Source organism: Castor canadensis, chromosome 11 (assembly GCF_047511655.1).
Source record: "Castor canadensis chromosome 11, mCasCan1.hap1v2, whole genome shotgun sequence".
Lineage (NCBI taxonomy): Eukaryota > Metazoa > Chordata > Mammalia > Rodentia > Castoridae > Castor > Castor canadensis.
This window is the reverse complement of record NC_133396.1, coordinates 87,428,497-87,452,577: the sequence shown is the minus strand read 5'-3', so window position 1 is coordinate 87,452,577 and position 24,081 is coordinate 87,428,497. Positions and strand designations below refer to the sequence as shown.

The 24,081-nt window shown below is 41.1% G+C and overlaps 1 protein-coding gene across 2 annotated transcripts in view; it reads right to left on the bottom strand.

Moving 5' to 3' along the window:
• Nucleotides 1-24,081, bottom strand: part of Tnr (tenascin R) — a 400,720-nt gene that overhangs the window by 172,725 nt on the left and 203,914 nt on the right. For both annotated transcript variants that reach the window (XM_074047403.1, XM_074047404.1), the window contains exon 2: nt 17,360-17,454. The gene's annotated coding sequence lies outside the window, so the exon portion shown is untranslated. The remainder of the gene's footprint in view (nt 1-17,359; nt 17,455-24,081) is intronic.

Sequence of the window (24,081 nt, the reverse complement as noted above, 5' to 3'; positions counted from 1 at the left end):
GTCATGGTAAAACTATCTTTTTATTATTTAAGGAGTTAGAAAATGTGGAATACATTTTAGAATAAAGCATTGTCATGATGAAGATATTTGAGCCCTGTGATATTGATTTTTCAGTGGAAAGATAGATTGTGAACTATAAGATTTTATTTTACTGCAATTAAAATAAGTGTTCATAAAAGATATCTGTATTCCCTCATCCTGTGATGACCTGGGACAGGTGTGTCCCAAGTGTGCCTCCATCCCTCTGAGAAGTAACACTCATGATTCTTGTGACTCAAGTACATCTCATAGTGAGAGGCAGGGGTCTGAGTAGACCAAAAGAAAGACAGGATGCTAAGGAAGGAGGACTCACTTCTGAGCCCTCTTTCACACAGCTTATGGTTTGGGCATTCCCCTTTCCTCCCTAGAATTGCTAGAGAAGTGATCATGGGCTCTCTTCCCAGAAGGATGCAGCCATTATGAATTCTGGGACTCTTTCCTGGCATCATTTACTAGTATTTGTTGCTTTCTGACCAAGCATATTTTTACATTACTTTTTGAGAGACAATGCCTCTCATTCATCCTTAAGTAAATAAATATATGGGAAGCCACTATGAAACAGGTGCTATATATAATAGGTGCTGAAACTATAGGATGTGAGATACAATTTTGACTCAGGAAGAACTTGTGGTCTGGTTGGTGAACATTAATAAAAAAATTCCAATGTAAGTGGATTTGGCATTCACTCCTAGAAAAGGTCTTCTTGGATAAAAAAAAAAAACAAAAAACTCTTTGACCTAGAAAGAAGCATGCTGAAGGGTCCTGAATGCTCTGGAGAGAAATGAACCTACTTGGAAGTAAAAGCATTTTTTCCAAAGAAGTGAAGACCTGTGACCATTTCAAATAAACAAGAGAGGCATAGTCTTGGGGATTTCACTAAAACTAATGTTCTGATGAGATTGAGTCTAAGTATAAACTAAAATTTTTTTTAATCTTCCAGATCACAAGATTTTCTTTTCTTATCTTCTCATTATGGGAAAATAATTTTTAAAATAGAGAAATGAAAAAATATAGAAATAGAATAGGAACCTCCAGTAGACTCTTTGGGTATTCACCAAATATAGGATAACTTCTTTTCTCTGAGAACTGTCCTTCCTCCAACATATCCCCACAAACATGGAGAGATGGAGGCACAGAAAGGCAAACACTGCCATGTTCTCACTCATATGTGGACACTAAAACAGTTAATCTCATAGAAGTATAGAATAGAGGTTACTAGAAGCTGAGAAGGGTAGGAAGGGGGAGATAGGATAATGGATGTGAAAATACAGTTACATATGAGGAATAAAGTCTAGTAGTCCACAGCACAGTAGGATGGCTAGTTTACAATTTATTATATATTTTATTTAAAAAAAAAACAAAAGAGAGGAGTTGAAAGACTCACAACACAAAAAAAGTAATAATTGTTTAGGAGGGGGAAATGCTAACCCCTGATATGATCATTGTATATTGCATACATATCAAATTTTCACATTGTACTACAAAAATATGTACAGCTTTTGTGTGTCAATTAAAAAAAAAGATGAAGAGATATATCCTGTGACTCCAAGCCCTAAACCTGGTGGGCACAGCTGATCTTACTTGGATCAATCAGATTCTCTATCCAGAAAAGTTAGAATGGGGACTAAAAGAGTGTTAACCTGTCTGTCAGACTCAAAGTACTGTTCGGAGTTACACAGAGTCTGTCTTCTGCTCCTCACATGCATGAGAACACAGAGAGAAAATGACATTGGTTATCAAGAAAAGCAGAAATGAGAGATAAGAAGAGCATACTGCTTGGGTTCTAGAAGCATTCTTGTTCTGATGAGACCAATGCCTTCCCCACACGTGCCCTTTGCCCTTAGTTCTGTAAGACACCCATTCATCCTGTAATGCACTCTGTTTCAGGTAAACCAACTCAACTTGGTTTCTGTACTTGCAATCAAAAGAGTCTTGCCTAATTCCTGCTCTCTCTGGTTTAGGTAAAGTCATTAACCTTTACCTCGCATGGATGCTATAGAATTTCAGGTCTGTTTAGTTTATAGGCCATACCTTATACCTGCCGAATCTGAATCACCTAGGGTGGGGGGTTCAGAAAACCACATTCTGTAACAAGTTTTTAGGTTGTTCTGCTGGGTTGCCATGTTCTAGACCTGCTGGATCTCAATAATCCTTGTAATTGGACTCTTAGTACTGATCAAGTGCTACCACATTCACTGTACCAGTTCTTCCCTCCCCCTGCCCTGCTCCTCCATGACGTGGGTGCTATTTATTAGGGGAGCTGCTGATTTTCCATGTTCATGTGCCCTTCCACATGATGTCACTCTGACATCCACAATTATCTTATTGCTTATCTAGCCCTTTCTCACTAGTGACCTATCTGATTCTGAATTTGGAAGGACATAACGGGTATATGTAGCCCAGCCTCCTCCTCTTTCTTCCTTTTGAGAACCAGCCTGCTACAGAGTGCATGAGCTTTTGTGCACTAGAAATCCTCCCACATGGGCTCTGCCCCTGTTTTCAGGGGCCTGCATAGGGGGGACTCTCTCCAGTCAAGTGCAGCTGTGTCTAGTCATGAGGAAGTCCTTCTCATCTGGAGCTTCTGCATTACAGAAGGTCACATACCAAATAGTTTACCAAGTTGGAATCATATTTCCTATCTGGACCACTTATTTGTCTTTCATCTCTATTTGTTCAGGGCTCTGACAGGGAAGAGGGGTGCTATTTATTAGGCTCTACTGGAGCCTTTCATTATTATATATGCTTGAGTCTAAGCTCTTTCCTCTTCCCCCTCAGGGAAGCCTTCTGGAGCAGGGCTTCTCAAATTCACTATACATACAACTCCTTTCTAGGGAATCTGTGAAAATGTCGATTCTGATTCTGAATGGGGTGAGGTAGAGCCTGAGGGTCTGTAATTCTAAAAGCCTCCGAGTGATTCCTAAAAGCCTCCAAGCCTCCATTGTTGGTGGGAAGTCCACATTGGACCCACTTTCAGAAGTACAAAGCCATACAGATTGTGGTAGGCATGAGAATGGCCCCACAGAGATGTCTACATATCAATCCCTTGAGTTTGTAAATATCCTACTTTGTATGGCAAAGAAGAATTAAGGTTGCTAGTTAGTTGCCCTGGCAATAGGCTTGTCTGGATATTTTAATATAGCCACACAGATCCTAAAAGTAGAAGGAAGCAGAAGAAAAGTCAGAATGATGTCATGTAAGAACGACTCCATCAGTCTTCACTGACTTTGAACATGGAGAAAGGGATATGAGCCAAGGAATGTGCACAGCTGTAGAAGGTAACCAAGGCAAGGAAATGGATTCTTCCCTATAACTTCCAGAAGGAAGGCAGCCCTGTAGACAGCTTGACTTAGACCTGTGTCCCACTTCTGACCTACAGACTGTAAATTGATAAATTTATTATGACATCAATAGAAAAGGAATAGAGATATTTCCTTAACAGTAGCATAATCTCTAAACCTAGAATATTGCAACAGCCTGCAAGGTTTATGAATAAAGATACTTGGTAAAGATGTCCAGTGTTCCTTAATGAGAAATCCTAAGGTTTTAAATGCCAAAACTACCAGACTAAGTGAATAGGACCGATGAATGCTTGAACAGGCTTGATTTTAAGTTAAGTGGGCATGACGAGCACATTGTTAAAAACTCAAACCTGATTAGATCTCTGATGAAGCACAGCATGACAAATGCCAGACAACCACAGCTCCGTGAAAACCAAATGCAGTGTACAGAGCAGAGAAGCTTTCCCGTGGAGCTGGAAGGCTGGGCCCCAGGAAGGAGACTGAGTTGCCATGTGGTTAGAGCTAATAGTGGTTTCCGGATGCAGGGTAGAATCTTTTTTTTTTTCATGTGCATTCACTAAAGAGTGGGAGGATGAAGAAGTTGTGATGGTATCACTGACTGTCAGGAGACCTACTCATTCTGGGCAAAATCTTCACAGACTGAATTACAGGTTATGAAAAGAAGCTCTTAAAGCTTCTGCCAAGAGGTGGAGAATGGAAGTGTGGCTGCTGAAATTAGCATAAATCATGCCATTGGAGTCCCTCACTTACTCAGTCACGATTTCATTTATTTTAGCATTGGCTCCTTCATTCATCAGGTACTTATTAAGCATCTACCATCTGCTCGGCCCTGAAGATGTATGGTTAAATGCTGTGAGATCTTGCTCTCAAAGTGTCAGTCTAGTGGGGAAGACTGTTACAGTGCTTCAACTGTTACAGTGTTGAGTACGCTGATTGACCATTAAGTTCTGTCCCCCGTGCTAAGGAAGGATGGAGGAAGGATGTCTAATTCAGTCTCGGAATAGGAGAAAGGGGAAATCAGAGAGGATCCAAGGAGAAGGCAATGTTTTATATGAACTTAAAAGGTGAGAATTAGACAGGTTGCAGTGGGAGAAAGAACATGGTGCTGTGAAAGAGCACAGAACATTCAGGGTGTGTTCCTATAAGAGATGAGTCTGGAAATACAGAGGCCTGGTCCCAAATTGTTGCATATGACTTACTAAGACAGCAAGGACAGTGCACATGATTGGAAAGTGTTAAGCAGGGATGGGATGTGAACAGATTTGGAGTTTTAAAAATCATCCTGTGGGTATGAGTCCTGGAAACAGTGGCAGGCTTGTATGCAGGTGGACCAGATGAGAGGGAAGAAAATTTCAGAGTGTAAATGGGGCAATAGAAAAGGAGGCTCTTTTAAAGGAAAAACTCACCTTGGGGATAAAGTTAAACTTATTCCAGATTGGGATGAGTGCTTCAAAATTTATTCAGCTCACCCAAGAAAACCTGAAGAAATGATAGAAAAGTGGTGAATGTAGAAGGCTGTTGTTGGTGGCCACAATATGTTCTTTTGGTTCCAAAAGAGTTTGTGGACTGAGAATAGATGGATACTAGGGCTGTATTTAATATGCAATTTTATATTGTCATCCGTTGTGATTATAGACTTGGCTCCCACAATTCTATTCAAAACCATTTATTGGGAAAATCTCTTATTCAGAATTTGAGTTCATTCCTCATTAATTCAGTGGCGCTTTCCTTAGCCCAGTGATTGAATTACCTAATAGCACCTGCCTGAAATGATTAACATAAGAGGAAACCATGGGGTTGTATTTGATATAAATGATTTGTTTCCTGAAGTTGTAATTTTATTAAAGGGGAACCCAGTGAACCACCCTCACAAACAGAGGCAAGGTCCTGGCTTCCATGAGGTGCCTGGGAGGTTAATGAATGATTAGCAGCTAACAAATGACAACATGGCTCGGGAGGAAGGTGGTATTTCTTAAGAGGGGGGCCAGCCTCCCTGGAAAAATGAAGAATAGTTTTGAAAGGACTGTGTGGTCCACTTCCTGATAAGTGGGGTGACCAGGGGAGACAGAGAAGACCATGCTCATAAACTCACTCTCCAATACACCCTCAATATGATTGAGTTATTCCCAAGTAGAGTCATATAAAGGTTTAACTCCACTACACTATAGGAAGGTGGGATAAATCTCTGGGTTTCTGACTCTCTAAGGTAGATCCAGGCAAGCTAGTGCCAATAGGACCTGAGATTTTCTTCTAATATGACTGTGACAGTGTACTAGATCTTCAGCTAGTTGTTGCTCTCTGTAAGAGTAGAAGTTAGAAGGAAGAGGAAGAATTAGGACAATGGGCTGTTGAGAAAGAGAATATCATTTTGTTCAGTAATTGGAAAAATACATTTTATTTGTAATGCATTGTTTAGTAATTACAATCATTTCCCAATTTTCTTAATTGAGACATGTGCACAACATATGTGTCATCTAAGGACAGAAATAATTTGTACTTCGCAAAATATGAGTTGAATATTTTTATGATTTTGATGCTTTTAATCTCTGAGAATTCTAAACAATAAAATAAACGTCTGAAGGCTAGGAGAGAGAGACCTTCAAATACATGAAGGTGCCAACCCCATACTATAATATCCATTCCCATAATTAGAAGTACTTGAAATTCTTTTATGGACATTTTCCTTCCTATTCCCCTGATATATGCTTCAGTTCCTATGCTGCTTTATCCTTCTGGAAAAATTAGGACTCAGTGCTGACTTTTGCTATTGACATTCTCAAAGTTCCCTGCTGGGAAGTCTGCTGCAGGCAATCATGTGACTCTTTGTTGGGGAATAGAGTGGCCATGAGCAGGTAGCAAAAATCAAATTTTACTGTTAGGACAGATTTACTCAAAAGTTTGATTTGTACTGTTTCCATGAAATATGCTTTCCTTACCTCTTCCTTGGCTATCATAAGGATACAGATTGGCACTGGACAATTGAAAGAGGAAAAGTAGAAAATGTTTATGGGAAGTTTTTAAAATACAGCATCAGACTCTCCATGAGATGGGACCAAGTATTCTGAAATTTTGTACAAGCTTACCTAGTTGTTTTTGATGTAGCTGGTCTGAGAAGAGGCATTTAGGGTTCAGAGGCACAGAACATCCTTGTACACCTTCTTGTAAAGATGATGAATCCTTTTGGCTGTCTCTGACCCCCTTATAAGCTCAGTGTCTTTCCCATGTCTCCTGGATGCCTGAGACATCAGGGATAATCTGTCTATTTGCAGATAGGTATACCTCTCCTCATGTTTCCAGACTGGACTGTGCAGAAGCACCAGCAGAGCCGGGGATGAAAGTGCATGCCAGTTCCATAGGTTCGTTCCCAGGATCAGCACACCAGACCAGCACAAGCTGCCACGGACATTGATCCCCACTAAAGAACTCAGAAGCTATGCAGTGAGCCTTGAAGCAATAAGCTCCCACTTCCCTGCTTGGAAAGAGTATCAGTGAAATATATGTCTGTATGCATGTATGTATGTTTGTATGGAGAGAGAGAAAGGAGAGAGAAGAAAAAGGAAAGATTGATTCATTCACTTTTTTCTTAAAACTAATAAATTTCCCATTCTGTTTGCACAAAAGTACTCTGTATGAGCTAGTGTGTTGTCATTCAAAATTTAAGAATGAAATTTACATTGTAAGCTCAAATCATTGCTTCAGCCAGGTCTGTGTATCCTAGACTTGACTCAGGCATGATAAATGCCCTGTACAAACAAGAGCAGCAGCGTGAAGTCAAATAACCCACAGGGATGGGTATAGTGAGCATCTTCCAGACCCCTCGGTCGTGGGACTTACAAATAGGTCCACATGGGCCAACCTTCCCTATTCCTCCTCTGGTCTCTCCCACCCTAATTCTAAATACCACCGCAAGGCTCTCGATTTTTCAGGCAGCCATCATCTTCTCCATTAGTGCCATTATCTTATTCCAGGGTCCATTAGAACTCCTGCTGTAATGAGAACTTTGGGTGTAGCTGTTCATTATTTTCCTGGTCACCCACGGCTCCAGCTGTTGTGATGAATGCTCTGCATACTATTCTCACCTGTGTCACACTGTCCCTCTTACTTCCATTAAAATGATCACCCCCCCCACACTCTGTAGCCATCACCTCATTATAACTCCATTACCTTTTAGCATCATCTACATTATAACTCCATTACCTTTCACATGGCCACCATTACCTCTCTTATCACCCCCCCCTCTACATTTCAGTTGCCCTCACCTTCTCCTTTCCAGCCACCAGTTTTCAATTACACGTTCATTATCTTTATTATTACCTCAGTTGCAATCATAATTGCTCCCATAACAATTTCAATGTCTTTATCCACCCCTTTACAATGCAAGACCCCAGCTGCCTTTGATAAAGCCACAGGCATCCCCATTATGCACTAGACATGTACTCCAACATCTCCATTACTTTTAGAAGTCCCTTCTTTCCCTTCATCAAATGACCCATGATAATGTTAACTACAAAATAGCTGCCACTTTCCACAGCAATTTCACTATTGCCATTGTTACCCTTATTTACAACTTACTTCTTTACCCTCATTTCTCTTTTGGCAACAGCCAAACAGTAATAATCCTCATCTTAAAGACGTCTCATCTGCGCAGTCCTCTGTTACAGTTGCCTGACTCCAAGAATTCTAACAACCAATGACTTCTTCAAAGTAGTTCAAGGCCATACTAATATAACTGCATACCTGCATTGCTGATATTGCAGTGTATATTTTGGGGAGCAAAGTTTTACAAAGATTGCCTTATTTTAATCCATTAAATTTTAAGCTCATGGTGGCCTAGACCTCGTTTTCTTTCAAGAGAACTTGGCATCTACACAAAGTTAGCATTCAGCAAGCATGATTGACTGAATAACTTAAATGCATCATCTTTATCTTTACACTCATGGCCTATTGCTATTGCATTGATCACTATCAAAATCTCATCAATACAAGCTTTATTGTTTCATTACTTCAAATTCCTCCTCCTCAAGGATAGATAAAGCTAATCTTCCATTCCTGGGTCATTATCTTAGTAATTATCATGCTTCAATTGTGGTGGCTCCATTACATCCATTGCCACTCCTCGATTAAGGAGATAGGATACTCCATTATGGTGTTCTACTTTCAGTCCAGAGTAGCCTTCAGGTCCCACAAGGAATCAGGGCATCTTTGCCACTAGATCTGTTGCAACCTCTCCCTTAACAGGTATTTTTCATTGCATGAATGGTACTTACACCTTAACCTGCATGCAATGAGATTCAAATGACAAAGGATAGACTGCTTTCCTTATTGGTGTCTGGCTGTGCTTATATGGAGGAATCCTGAACTTGGACTTCCTGGGTTCAAATCCCTGCTCTGTCACTTTCTAAAATTATGTCACCTGAGTAAATTATTTAGCATTTCTGTATCTCAACTTCCTTATCTGTAAAATGGTGACAATGACAGTACCTAGTATGACTGGTTGTTGGGAGGAGTAAATGAGTAAACACATATAAAGTAATCCAAACAGTGCTTAGCATACCGAAAGCACTGAGCAAAGTTAAACCTCTCAGAGCCCTATTTCCCTCTGGACTACAATGATCTCGAAAGTCCTAGGTTGAACATTTCATGAGTCTATGATTCTGGTACCAGATAAGCAGAGTTCTTGCAAGTTCTCATCATTATGGTTGTTAAATCATTTCCCAGCTTTATTGTTCTCTGCTGACTCAGCAGGACATGTAGTACTCCCTTGGCCCATGGCCATAGTTGTTCTGCATTGGGTGTGATCGCCAGGCATTTTCTTCCCTGTGCCTAATGAAATCATTTCTGTGGTATTGCTGACTTGTTGCATGCACGTCTATTCAGTTGCCACCTGGCATGGCCTTGCCCTATTTTATTCTTCTTTCTATTTTGCTCTCCTAAGCAATGCTGATGCTTCTCAGGTGGCCCTCGAATATGGCCAATGGTAATGTCAGAACTATCCAATCAGTCAGGGCTACTCTAGGCAGTTTTACAAAGGAGGCAAAGTTGGATTCTAGCTTTGTTCTATCACGATTTTCTGCTCCTCCCTTTTTCTCACATCTGGGCTCTATTTTCTACCCCTCCTGCCACTCCTTAGCTATCCAGACCATCTGCCACTTACATTGGTTACCTTCAATTCTGCCTTTCTTGGCAGAACCCCATGTTCTAAAATTATTTTCTCTATCATTATTTCTTTTTCTCTTCTCTGTACTTTCTATGTCCAATGGCTCTTAGACAAAATAAGCATATAATAATAATAATGAGCATTCCATTATGGATAAACAGGTGTCTCAGGGGATACCCGCTCTGAAGAGAAATCTGGGAGAGGCAACACCTTGATGAGAATGAATCTCGAATGTTAAAATTTCAGATAGCATGTGGAACCAGTTTCATTTACTTCCTCTTCTTAAAATTTGGGTGAGAGTGAGGGTGGGGATGGGGGAGTAATTTTCAGGACAGGGAGATTTTGCAGTACCAACCAAAATACATGTTCTGGGCCATATCTTGCTCTCTATAGAATCTTTGTGAAATGCATCTAGTGTTTTGTCCTTAATTTACCAATCTCTCCATCTCTTGCAGAGGCTCTCAGATCCTACAGATGATGAAGTTGTATGGTTTTTTATAGAGCTTCTGTGGGGTTTTTATACCCAACTACCAGTCATACGAGAATTCAGGTGTCAAAGATCAGCCTGATTACACTAAGTGTAATAAGTCAGATGCAGAAAGACAAAGACCACATGATCTCACTTATGTGTAGAGGCTAAAAGTTGGTCTTGTAGAAGTAAAGTAAAATAATGGTTACCAGAGCCTGGGAGGGATATGGACGAGGGAGGGATGGAGAGAGGAAGAATAATGGGTACAGGAGTGCAGTTGAGTTTGAGGAATAACTCCCAATGGTATGGTAACCACAGTTGACAACAATTAATTGAAAATTTTGAAATAGTAGAGAGGATTTTGAATGTTCCCACCACAAAGAAATGATAAATGTCTGAGGTGGTATGCCGATTATCCTGATCTGATCATTACACATTGTATACATGTGTTGAATTGTCACTCTGTAACCCACAAATTTGTGCATTTACTGTATGTCAGTTAGAATGAAATTTTATTTTAAAAGATCAGTCTGAAAGGTGTGAGGGTCTCAGTGTAAACAGTATTCCTCTCAAGCAGACATGGGGAAAAGAATGCTTTGTTCTGTGATTACAGAGACAACAAAACCAGACTGGCTCTAGTCCAGCTCTACCCCAGAAACATTTCCTGTCTCTCAAGTGATGGTCTTGGCCAAGGCAGCTCTAGGGTTGGCATAGGAGACAAGGGGAAAAAGAGCTGGCTATGGGAGCTACTCTGCCATCACCATCACTAACACCTTTTTCCTCTTTCTGTTCCCTGCTCTTTCTTCCTGTCCTTTGATCTTCTTTTCCCACAGTTCCAGATGAGCTGTTCACTTGGCCTTCATGAAACTGTTTTTTTTTTTTTTTTTTTGGTGACACTGGAGTTTGAACTCAGGGCCTTGTGCTTGTTAGGCAGATGCCCTGCCATTTGAGTTGGTCTCCTCCAACTCCCGGTATCCTATGTCATGTGTCCTATTCCTGCTGTGTTGCAGGCTGTGCTGGAGACTTGATTATATTTTCATGCATTGCTATTTTGTCTTCCAAGTTCAGAATTGTCCTCTTGACTAAACTTTAAGATTTTTGAGAACAGGAATCATGATCTCTACTTCTTTTTTGTAGTCTGAAGAGCAAGCCTCTATATTTCACACAAAAAAATTACTCAAGAAAGACTCGCTAACTGCACCTTCTATCCCTTTCTCTCATTTTTCCTTATCTCTGTCTTTCCTTTATCCTCCTCACACCACTTCCCTTTTTCTTCTCTGCTGCCCAAATGCCACAGGCCAGTGGCAGCCATAGCCGCTGCTAAAGCAGGCTGGACCCATTCCACGATTAGGAGATTTCTGACTTCTAGCTTCCTGGGAGCTAGGGATTGTGTGGAGTGACAACTTGGGTGCCATACTAGACACAGCTGACTTACAGCCAATCAGAATTCTTTGGGTTAGGGGGACAGAGAGAGAAAGAGTCAGACAGAGACTAACCTCAGAGTTACAAAAAAAATGCCACAATAGAAGCCAAGGCCTACAGGGTCCACACATAAAAAAAATCCATAAGCACCAGTTAACTCTTTACAACATATTTGTTAACTATATTATAGATACTTTCATTTGGGGAAAATCTGAAAAATTTAAATTTGCTTTGATGACATATCCAACTGTAATTTTACATGAGCTTTTTTATGATAAGTACAGGTCCTGCTTCTGATCAATTCTCATCTGTATGTTGGAAAGCAATTTTGGTTAGTACTTAGCTTAATCAATCGTATCTGCACATTGACCTTTGGGACTCTGCATGTCGGCCCCATCATGCAGTGTGCATCCTCTTCAGACAGCATCTTTCTCAATATTTGCACATGACTTTTGTACTTAGTCAATGCAATTGTCTGTTTATTCCCTTCAGCTGCTTCCTTTGCCTGGGGAGGTGAGAATGGAGCAGTGCCTCTGCCACTTGTGTGTATTAGAGAATACTTGTTTACTATTACCCTGAAACCTAAGAACTGCAAAGATAGCGGGGCATTCAGGAATCATAAAAATAACAGGAAAAAAAATTTATCAGCTTGTTTACACAATTATGTAAATGATGAACACTTATACATGGCTGATTCCTCAATTATTCATGGTTTGAAGCTCTTGAAAATTCAATTCAACTAAATAACTTTTCCTTCAGTTCTTAAGATGAGCAAGTTACTGTTATTTGAAGAAGGGGAAACAAAGATACAATTTGATCAGGAACATTAACGAAATAAACAAATGATGGTAATACAAGTTGAATAAGCACAACACATGCTCTGAGGCTTTACAGCAGAAGAGATATCTGTATTTGGATGTATTCATGGAGGTTGGAGGGGGTTAGTTAGGCTAGGAGCCCCTCTTCTTCATGCCCACTACTGCTGTTTGGTTCAGGCACTATCACCTGAGATCTGGACCATTAGAACAACTTCGTGTCAATCTTCCCTTCTTGCTGCTGCCCGAAAGGCAATCTGATTGTGTTGTCCCCAGCTTTAAATCTTCCATTGTTGCCATTGTCTGCAAGAATGAATTATCATTTCTCAAGGCCTCACACATAAGTGTAAGCATCTCTCATCCTCTGCAGACTTAACACACCTTGTCTCCCTGCTACATGTCAAATTGTTTTGACCCTAGTGACCCCAGTGTCCTTGTTGATGCTATTCCCTCAACATAGACTGGCCCGCTTTTCTCCTTTTCTCTTTTCCCCTCATGGGTTCCTCATTTGTCTGGCGAACTCCTACGAAACCTGCCTCACTTGTCCCTTATCCCCAAGACAGAACTAATGACTCTTATCCTGCCTCTCCATTGTACATAGCCCCATTTTTCCACTTACTACATTACTTTGTAATTTGGGCTAGTGGGAGGCATTCTCAGCTTCCTAGTAAGAGTGTGCTGTGCATGTGGTCAGAATCCACACTGGGCATGGCACATAGTATGTACTAAATGAATGCTTAACAAATTATATTAGTTTGTTGCATGGGAGGGTAGGATACAGCATTTTTCATAGGATTAAAGGGTGAAATGTGAAAAGTGAATGGTGAATGCAGAATATTCTTCTACAGAATTCAGAATAAGAGGAGGCAATAGAGTCAGGAAATCAAAAGAAAGCTGTTTTTGTTCGTTTTAATGGAGAAAAGTCTTGTGTAAAAGCAGACGAAAAAGAACTTATAGAAAGTCAGAGAAATATAAATAAGGGAAGGGACATTGGAAAGGGACAATGTGTGGACTGGGCTGTAAAAGATGGCTACGATGAAGAATAAGGACTGGGGAAGAGCTACCCTTGGCAAAGAGGAGGATGCTTTCTCTGCAGATAGGAGAAAAGCAAGGTAAGAAGGAGAAGGGAATCAAGCAAATCTCTTTGTGTATGGCCTTAGGCTTAGCAAAGGAAGACAGGAGCTGGTAGGTAAACTGCCTGTGGCATCCAATACCATTCAGTGTTTCTCTTGTAAATCACAAGACGTTGAGAGAAAACATAAATACAGTACCTGAAAAGTACTGTAATGAGTAATGACCTCTTCATGAAAGTGCATCGCAGTTGGATGGAGTGCTTAATTTCCTGAGGATGCAAGGTTCAACATGGGGGCTGTGCTGAGACCTCTGATATTTCTCTTTCACTCCCTTTATATGGAACAACTGCCTGAGCCTTGACTGATTGAAGTTTGGGATAGTTGTCAAACACTGATTCTGGAGCTGTACTTTACCAAACTTCTACCACCCCATTTTTACCAGGCTGCCAAGGCATCCATTCCCACTCAACTGCAGGTTTTTATCTCAGCCACAGTTTAATTGAGCCTGAAACCCCTCAACAATCTGGAAGACCGGGGTGAGCTTTGGGCTTTTGGGGGCCAGAGAAGGGGGAGTGGGTTTGCCACAGCTCTGCCTAAGCCCCAGGGATCCCTCTGTTTCTTTACTGGATCTTGGGGTCCTAAGCTTCCCTTCAGGAAAACAGCAAAAGGTGTTTTTTTCCCACCCAAATGCAAATGTAAGGTTAAAGGACAAGGTTTAACTTCATCTGAAAGGCTGAAAGTTCAGCTACATTGTGAGCTTTCCAAAGGAAGCCTAAATTCAGGGACACTTCTTGAAAGACCACCCACACCCAGAAGAGCAAACCATGAGTTTAGAAATTTTCAAGATATTCTGGAGATACCTAAGTATCTGGTTTGATTGTAGAAAGGCAGAAAAAGAAGACCAACTACATTTTTTGTTTGCTTATGAGCATAATTTTACTCAACATTGAACCATTTATTTATGCTCACCTTTACTCTTTTTTCTTCCCTTTTCCATCCTATTTTTACCTTTTTCTAAAGCTTACAAAAGGATATAAATTAGAAGGCCATACCTATTTACTTGATAAGTGTGTCTGTCCTTCCTGGAAATGAACCCCCTGTAGGAGTTGCAGAGGCCGCTGAACACACTCATGCATCTAAACACTCATGTATCTGACCATTACATATTATTCTTGGCCAAAGTCTGGTATTAATAACCTCAATATTGAATTAAATGACCAAATAGTAGTTGCTTAGTAAAAGTTGCTGCCTGATCTGAAATTCACAGGGGGTGTGAGGAGCTCGGAAAGAAGTTTTCCTATAGATGAGCATAATTGAAAGACAGAACTCTCTCTGGGGCTCTTTGTCCTCAACTTATATTTCCTTGAAAATGCATGATCCTGGAGACCATCTACACACAGAATCATAAACACTCAGAGATAAAAGGGACCTGAAAGATGCACAAAAACCCTGTTTTAGACTGCAAAATATCAGAGGAGAAGGTAGAATGTTTCAGAACCTGTCTGTAATCCAGAGCAGCCACAAAGCTAGGAGCTCAGTTCCCCAAATACCACATTTATCTCAATTTGGCAAGAAGCTGAAAGCCTATCTGGGGCCATTTAAGTTCTAATGTTATTAAGGGCTCATCTAATCAGCTCTTAAAATGAGTTGCTTGCAAATGCATGGGGATTGAGGGTGAGATAGAAGCAGGCTGAGGCACAGCACAGACCAGTCTGAAGATAGCACCTTGGTTTGAATTACCAAAGAATCATGAGGCCACCTGGCTGCCTTTCCATTTGGTAACTTCCGAAATTCCAACACCAACCCATGTTAGGAAAAAAAAGATTGGTTAAGTGCAGAAAGAGAAAATTAATCTGGATAACCCAAATTCTCCTCAGAGACTGTTCCCACACATATGACAAGGCTTAATGGGGAAAGATGGACTGGCTTCTGTGCCAAGAGGTGGCTCTCAGCTATAATTGATAGAGCAGCTGATGCTTCTAAGAACTACCTCTGAAAACTGCTTACTGTAGACTTTTGAGAAGTCGGGAGAAACTACCAGGACTCCCTAGCCCTGCTTGGATGCCTTAACAGTTGTTTACTGTCTTTGAGATCACCTTTCGCTTATAATGGTTTGATTCTCGATGGGCCCAGGACTTTCTGTGCACCCTAGACTGAAACAGAGCTTGACCCTGGTGTGGATATGGCTAGGATGTGATCTGGGATCATCTCCTGGCCCTGCTTTAAACAGCTCATCTTTTTAAAAGGCTCATATTGTTGTGCATGAGCACTCTCTGCTTCAGCTTGTGGGTTGATTTCCAAAGGTGAGAGCAAGGGTAGATCCAAGTCACGGGAGTGACACATCTCCAGATGTGATGGTGATGCTTGTCTTCATTAGTCTTCTTCTCCTACTGCTTGCCTTTGTATACCTTTTCTCAGTCCTCCCATAGGTTATCATTCAGGGACCTGGTCTCCCTCTTTCATCCTTCCAACCCCTCCATCAAAAGCTGCAGATCTCAGGCTTGCATGAAGATACATGGGTGCCTTTATCACACCAATGAGTTGTCTCACATTTAAACCAATAGTCTTTACAGATTTATTTGACAACTGTTTAGAGAATGGTGACAACACCCCAGGTCTCATGCTCACACTGAACTCTTCCTAGAGGTCAGTTTACAGACTAGAGGTGTTTTTAAAATTTTTTTAGTATTTTGGTGGCACTGGGCTTTGAACTCAGGGCCTCATGCTTGCTAGGTAGGCCTTCTTACCACTTGAGCCACTCCACCAGCCCTACTAAAGGTTTTTTCATTTGACAAATTCTTTGGGTAGAGTTTGATCTCCCACTGAAAGTGTTTTGTCAAATATTCCTTTATCTATATAAGTATTTTTTCTGAGCAGAGCGCTGGTAAGTGGAAATATCTCCATCTCAATACATTTTCAGTGATGGTTTTGTGATAGGTAGCCTTCATCGCTGTCTGGCTAGTCTGCCCTGTTCGAGCTCTGGCTTATCTTACCTAGCTGGTAGCTGAGAAACATCAAGTTAATCAATTCACCCTTATATATGAATGGCTGATAGCCAGCTTAATGGGATGATGGTTCTTATGGCTTGAATGTTCAAAAGTAGTTTTGATAGCCAAAGGTACTTTGTAGTCAAATGCCCCCAACTAAGGCAGGATACTGCTGAGGGTATTCTGGGCCAATGACATCATAGGGTTTCAGATAAGACTTGTCTTACATCTGTAGAGTACCAGGAAGAATACTGGGTACATTGTGAGTACCCGCTAAGTCTCAGAAAGGAAATAAATTTTTCCTGAGCAGCAAACTTTAGCAATTGTATAAACAAATAGAGAGGGAAGGATGGTAAGCATATCAGCATTGTTTTGTACAATAAAAAAAAAGAGACACACTTGTTTGAAAAGTTCTCAATTCAGTGGATCCAGTTTGAGTGCCTTGGAAAGTTATTAAGGGAGCAAAATATTCATTGTACCTGTCAACTGTGTGAATCCTCTGAGCCTTCTCTGCTGGACCATTTTTTAGAAGTTATTATTTCAACCTGAAAATTCTTTAGGTATATATATGTGGTAGGAAAAAGGAATTAGGAAAGCTTTTAAATTAAAAGAAATAAAGTGACAGGTTTTTCCTCCAGCCATATAAATAGTTATGGATAGAGATAAAGAGATGGATATTTTTTCATAATACTTTATTAGGGGTTTTGGAACTCCAGAAGTTTTAGAGTTGGGCTGAATAATTTAGCACTGATTCATGTGGGTGCAGTGCAGGCTCAGCTGGGCTGGGAATCAAGTCTAGCCTGTTGGAAAGATGGAGCACAGTAACACACTTTTATTACCAACTGCATCGTGAAATGCAATTCAGAAATATTTTATGAGATGCCAAAACCCTAGTACCAGGTTTCTCTAGCAATTTGAGAGACGGCATGGAGCCCAGAGGAGCTGACGCTGTTGGCCACCTCACTTCAGGGAGACTATCCCCCAAGCTGTTGTTTCAGTGACAAAGGATCTCAGGTTCCTGGGAATATGCAGTTACTAGCAGAAGCCTCAAACTGGCCATTGGAGTGATGGATGACAAAAGGTTCACAGTAACAGTACCTTTTGTGATGGTGTCTCCAATGTTCTCTTGACTTCAGGTCTTTAATCCTAACTCTAGAAGAGATCTCTGCTGTGCAGTTAGATGATACGGATACCTGCAATAGGAATAAGGCAGGGAAGAAATACATTTACAACTTCAAAATAAAGAACTTTTATTTCACTTTCCATTCCAAATGCCTTCTCTCCTTTTAAATAAATTTAGAGCTATACCATGTAGCTAACCTGAAGCAAAGAAAATTATTACTTAAGTTATTTTTTCTCCCTGGAGTTTTATTTTTCTCACTCATTTTTTACGTATTCTCAAAGCTTTGCAATAAAATGATAAATATTTAAGGTAAAAATTCTGTACAATCATTATAAATCTGGAACTGTGTTTTATATAACAAATTCCAAATCTTTGAAAGCGGCTGTAACACTTACTTGGATGATCTGACTATGACAAATGTTTGACACTTTTAGGAAGCCTCCCATTCAATCCTTCCCCCCCAAACCAGAGCCCCTTTTATGTCCTTGAGGTCCTCAGCACATTGAGAATTCCGCATTATGAAGGTCACCATGTATTGTGCCGCATTCACTCTGGATTCTCAGGGACTTTCTGGACTCTCTTCAAGGTTACAATGTTTGTCCTGCTCCCTGCTTTTATTCTTGCACCAAGCACAATACCAGCATGGAAAAGTTCAATAAACACTCAATGAATGAATGAATGAATGAATGCTGGGTGACTGTCTCGGGTCAGAACCACCACCACCAAAAGCAGGGACATTGTTGTAAGTGGAAAGTATCTGTACATACATATTAGCATTTTAATTCAGGGGTGCTATGCAGAACTTGGACCAGACCTCCCTCTACACAGTTCCCAAGGATCTGCCAACATAGTTGGTAGCTCAATAATTAAGTCTTCGAGGACTACTTGTTCACAAATGCTGTTTAGCCTCCTCCAAATGGGACAGTGAACCTCAGGGATCTCATATATAGATGCCTAAAGAGGATGAACGTGCAAAAATTGATTGGAGTGTGAGGGAAGAAGGGGCAAGCATTTGGCTAAGGTATAGACTTGCTCATCTGTTGTTTCTGGTTAAATTTATCTTCCCTGGAAGACCTCATGTAGCCTCCAAACAGGAGGAAGTGCAAATGTCATCTAGTCCTGGAAGGACAAATAGATTCTGTCTCTGGTGAACACTCTAGAACATCAGCAGTGGCTGCCAAGAGACCAGGATTGGGAAGGATGCGTTATTGGGAAGGAAGTGGTCCTCAGTGGGTTTGCTGGTGCCTGAGACAAGAGATGTTGCAAATCATACAAATGGCAGGTATTTTCCTCTTTCAATTCTAATCTAGTTGCTTGCCAACTGAAAGAACTACGGGTCTTTTAGACAGTGGACTTTGGATAGTTGCTGCCCTAAATCTTCAGCCTATTTGGAGGGCAGATAGCTCTGATATTAGACAATCTCTCCTTCCGTGGAATTAAAAGTCTCTCTCTTTTTTCTTCCACCTATTGACTTTTTTTTCATTCTAGCAGTGAGGTGGTGACCTCACTCTCAGAAAGCTGGTCCAATCTCTTTTGAACCAACTAAGTCAAAAGTTATTGAAAGTGTTAGCAAAATTCCCTTCCATTGAGTTCATGAAACAGGAAATACTATCAGCATGTATTTTATTGTAATCTATTAATCCAAGAAGTCATTTATTCACTCAACTAACATGTTTACTATATTTCAAATTTCTTCACTTGATATTCTTGAAATTAGAAAGGTGATACATGCTTATTACAATAAGGGAATCAGTATGAAGACATACGCGGGAAAAGATAATTAATTCTCCCCATCTCAGACCCTCGCTTAACATTAAAGATTGGATGTACCCTTCTGCTGTGTCACAATTTCCCAGGAAACAAACTGACACTGGATAGGCATGTAGAAGGCTCACTGGTTGTTTTCTTGTAGGTTATGATACCTGTGGGGGAGATGGGAAGCTGAATTGACCAGAAGATGCTCTGCAGGTTGTCCTGCATTGAGAAGAGATCCAAGCCTTTGGACCCCATAGGGACTAGTCTTTGCATGTGAGCTGTCTCCAGGGTGGGGTGGGTACAACTTTGGGCAAAGAAGTTCTTTTTGGGTGAGGGCAGTTTCTGGAAAGGGACTTAGCTGTGAAGCTGAGCCAAGGCTTCTAGCAGTTGTGGAATTGAGTGCCTCAGTTAGGTGGTGTTTCAGAGCACCCACAATATATGCCCTCCCTTTTGCAAATTTAGAACTAATACTATATATATAACAGGTATATGGGATGTTTCTGCTTATAGTTTTTAACTTAAATACTCTGTAACTTGCTTTGATTTAACATATGAACATCACTAGTTACTCGTGCATACCCATATTTTTACATGAAGAAGATCATATTGTACATCTAGGCTTTTTCAGGACAGTCTTCTTTTTCTCTGTTGCTTGGCTCTTCCTGCCTCATCTCCTTCCCTGTGCCATTTATATTTTCCTCAATCCCCAGTTTTGACAGCTTAGAGTATATCCTTATAGACTTCCTTTCACACAGATCTACCCACAGATAGACATATGTGACTGCGGGTGTATGAGCTTATTTACTTTCCTGGCCACTGGCAGTATCCATGTCGGGCACTGGGGATATGAAGAGAATGCAGACTCCACCCTCAAAGAGCTCTTGTCCATGGAACCAAGTGGCTGTGGCTCAGGTGGGCAGGTTCCCTATGGATGCAGGCATCTAGCACATGAGAGTTATTTAGAGGGTTAGCACTAGAAGGCTGGGTTTTGTATTCTAGTCAAGTGTTCTCCATTTAACCAGGTTCTTTTAAGCCTAAGCTTTAAACTGTGGACTGAGCAATAGCCAAATTGAATTTGAGCAAGTATGTGCCGATGTTCATAAAGTAATAATCACATTTGCTCTGTTAGAATGAGGCTTATCATGAACTCAGTATACTGACCTTTGTGATATAATACACATTACCTCACTAATAGGCCCACTTAATTTGATTAACAAGTTGTACAGCTCTAAGATATCCCACAAAGGCCTTATCTTAGGGTGGATTTTCATGGAATTGGAGACAAGATGAAGATTTTTATGACAAGAATTGAATCTGGTGTGTCACCACGTAGGCAAGTTATTCCTAGGGTAGCAAGTTCCAGAGGTAGAAACCTGGAACCCAGGCACAAGGCTCGTGCTCCCAAATACTTCCAGCATACACACTTCTTGAGGACCTTGAGGGGGTAGAACATAGCACCACCACAGCAAAGGGCATGTGGACCTGACTGCCTGTCAGCAACGTTAGCAAACTGGTGTGTTCTTTCTGTGCACTCTCTCGCCCCCTCCTTCGCTTGGACTTCCTTTCTTCAGTGCCCAGCACTTGTAACAACTCATCTTCAGAAAAAAAAGTTTTTTCTATGACATTCATCCTGAAAATGTGCACTGTCTATTCCTTCCTTGTTAAATGCTGACTCTCTTGTACTTCAGGTGAGTTCAGCCACTCAAGGGAGGGCCTCGGCTTGCACTTTGTAGCGAGAACGCCCTGCCCCTGACTGCCCAGGTAGGATCTGAGAATCTGGATAGTCCAGAGAGTACAATTCAAGAGGCTATGTTGACATCAATCAGACTTCCTCCAAAGCCTGTGCTTTTTTTCCCCTTTGGCTTAGGTGAATCATGGGCAGAAGAAAGGCACCTGGCAGGCCAAGTGAAGCGCAGCAATCAAACACTGCTGAGGTTGCAGACTTCACAGCAATGGTTTCTGTTGGTGTTCAGTATAAACCTAGGTGCTTTGATGGTGTGGGTTTGTATATTATGAACTGCTGGAGATTTTTCAGTAATAGTCATTGATTCCAAGGATGCTGATCAGCCCTTAGACAAAATTACCCAATTCCCCAAAGTATGATCAATTCATTTTTTTTTCCATTCTCACAGCAGTTGGTTGCTGAATAATAGACCAGACTGTGAACAATCCACAAATTGTACTTAGTTATCTTAATGATAAAAATGGGAACCTTAGGCAGCTATTGGTGATTTGACCCATATTTTCTCCTAAACTCCCTAGAGGGAGGGATCTTGAATGACAATTATTTTGGACCCCTACTTTTAGGCATACACATGTGAGTGTTTCTTAGAAGGATTTCTCTGACCCCTAGGTAACTAGCAAGATGGCAATTCAGCAGGCAGGATGTGAAAAGTTCATGAATTCTCAATTTGCTATCTACTAATGTGTAACAAATTAGCACAAAACTCAGTGGCTTAAAATAACCAACATTTATTATCTCGTAGCTTCTGTGCCTGGTTGGTTCTGGCTCAGGGTCCCCCATGAGCTTTCAGTGAAGATACTGAGGAAGGCTGTAGTCCTTGAAGACACTTAGGGAAAAAGGCTCCACCCCAAGAGGGCTTACTCTGTGATACTAGTCATCACATTGTGGACTGTGTAGAAGGTCTCAGTTTCTCCCCACATGTGCTTCTGTGGCTGCTTCAGGGTCCTCTCATGACATCGTGCTGGCTTCCCCTAGAGTCAGCCATCCAAGCGAGAGTAAGGTAGAAGCCACAATGTCTTTTACAACTAACATTATCTCTGCGATATTTTAATATACACACATTTGGCCTCATTTACTGTGGGAAGAGCCAGATAGCAGAGATCAGTTGGGGTTCATCTTGAAGGCTCACTACCTCAAATGCTCTTTTCCTTTGTCAGTTATGGTAAAGATGTGGAAAAAGACATTTCTGTTTCTTGTGTCTTTCTGGAACAACAAATGGAAAGCATGGAATTTGGCTCAAATCCTACCTCTTACCAGCCACACGCTAATGGAAAAGATGTTTCCGTAACTCTGTTAAGCACTCATTTTCTAAACTATGAAATGGGAACAATAATCTTCCCTTTTGGGATCAATGTGAAAATGTACTTAGTCAGTATATGTAAAAAGGCTTAGCTCAGTGTGGAGCAGAAGACAGGAACTCAAAACTTGTTCCTTCATTCCTCCTCATTCTTTCCTCTTGGACCATCTTGCAACAATCGAATAATGTAAGTGACCCCCATTCAAAGTGGGTCTTCTTCTCCCCTTACCTCCTCACCATGGTTTGTTAACTCGGAGACAGGGACAGGCTCAGCCTTGACTATTTAGGTTTCTCTTTCCCTGAGGAAGATTTTCTGAGGCTTAATAAAGTCAGGATGTGTGAGAGACACTGCAGTTCTTTCATATCTTAATTAGCAATTAATTAAGTGGAGATACTGTTGTCTAGAATATCTGACAGACAGGCTCAATAATTATCTTTTATTATTATTACGAATGGAAAATATGGCCAGGGGGTTCAGGTTTTTCCCAGAATCTCACATTTAATTGAATGCCCCAGTGGAGAATCACAGTGAGCAGACTGCCCTTTCCACATTGTTTTATTAAAAATATTTCGAAGCATGGTGCCTTGCACTCAGGAGCTTGGCTGGCCTGTTATCTCAGGCTGTGACCTTTAACTAGGCTTAGAGGAAGCCAGGTGTGCCACCTCCAGGAAGGCACACAGTCATGTTTTGATGACCCTGCCAGCAGCATTTCATTAACAGCCCACCTCCCCTCCAGGGAAGTCTTGGTTTGGAGGTCAGAAGAGGGTATTGCATTAAGGGCCTAGCCAGAGAAGAGAAGGGAGGTACTTTTCGACTGTTGTTAGGATCATGTAATCTGAGTCTCCTGGAGGTCCCATCTCTCAGTAGAGGGTAGTGGTTCATATCCTCTTGCTCTGGCCGCTGCTTAGAGGACTCAGAGGGCTGGGTTCTCTGGGGCATGGTAGAAAGGCACACTGGGGCCTTGACTCCCTCATGTTCTGAAATCACAAAGTGGATTCTCCACAGAGGTTGTTAACAGCGACTGGACATGCCCATGGAAGCCTCTAGAGTTAACCTGGGACACCTGAGATGTATCATACCACCTTATCACTGTAGTGTCGCCCCAGGGAATCATTTAGGGTGGAATAGGGAGCTATTCCTCTCCATGTGTGTTATGTGTTTGTAGAAACTGTCTGGTCCCTCCTAGATCCATTGTTGCCTCATTATCATTACTCTAAGTGGATTGTTTGGATGAGTCCTCATACTCTGTTATGGGATCAGAGATCTAATCTCAATATTTGGCAAGGTTTGAGTAGCCAGTTGGTTTCCCTCATCAAGTGGACAATTTCCATTATTTACAATTCACAGTTCAGACTTTAGACGATTCATCAGGTCTAACAAGAAACTTGAGATCAATGAGACAGCACATATCAGTGTAGCTGGAGACTGGTATGTCCCCTGAGCTGCTAAGGCAGAAATTACCTGCCTTGCTCACAGTGGCTGAGTTGTGAAGGGCATAAATCCTATCCCACAATGGGGCTTTGGGTGTTTTTGGCCTCTATTTGTGGTACATGGGGTTGGCTCTTTGCTAAGGTCCCTGGTCAGTATTTCCTATGCCTCGATATCCCTTAGTGTGAAACTACAATCCAATAATCCCAAATGGAGCAGATTCAGTGTATGAAAATTGCATTAACAATGAACTCTGAGTTTTAATTCTATGAGTATTAGCTGTGGCTCACTGGATGATGTTTTAAAATTTTCCTTGTCTTATTCCCCATAATTAACATTTCTTAAGTTTTCTATAATGCTTATATTTTGCTGTAGTAATGACCAAATAATGTTATTTTAAAAATTTAGAACTCATGGTTATAACTTGTTTTATCAAGCCTTATAACAATGGTTTCAGCCCTGACTACACAGA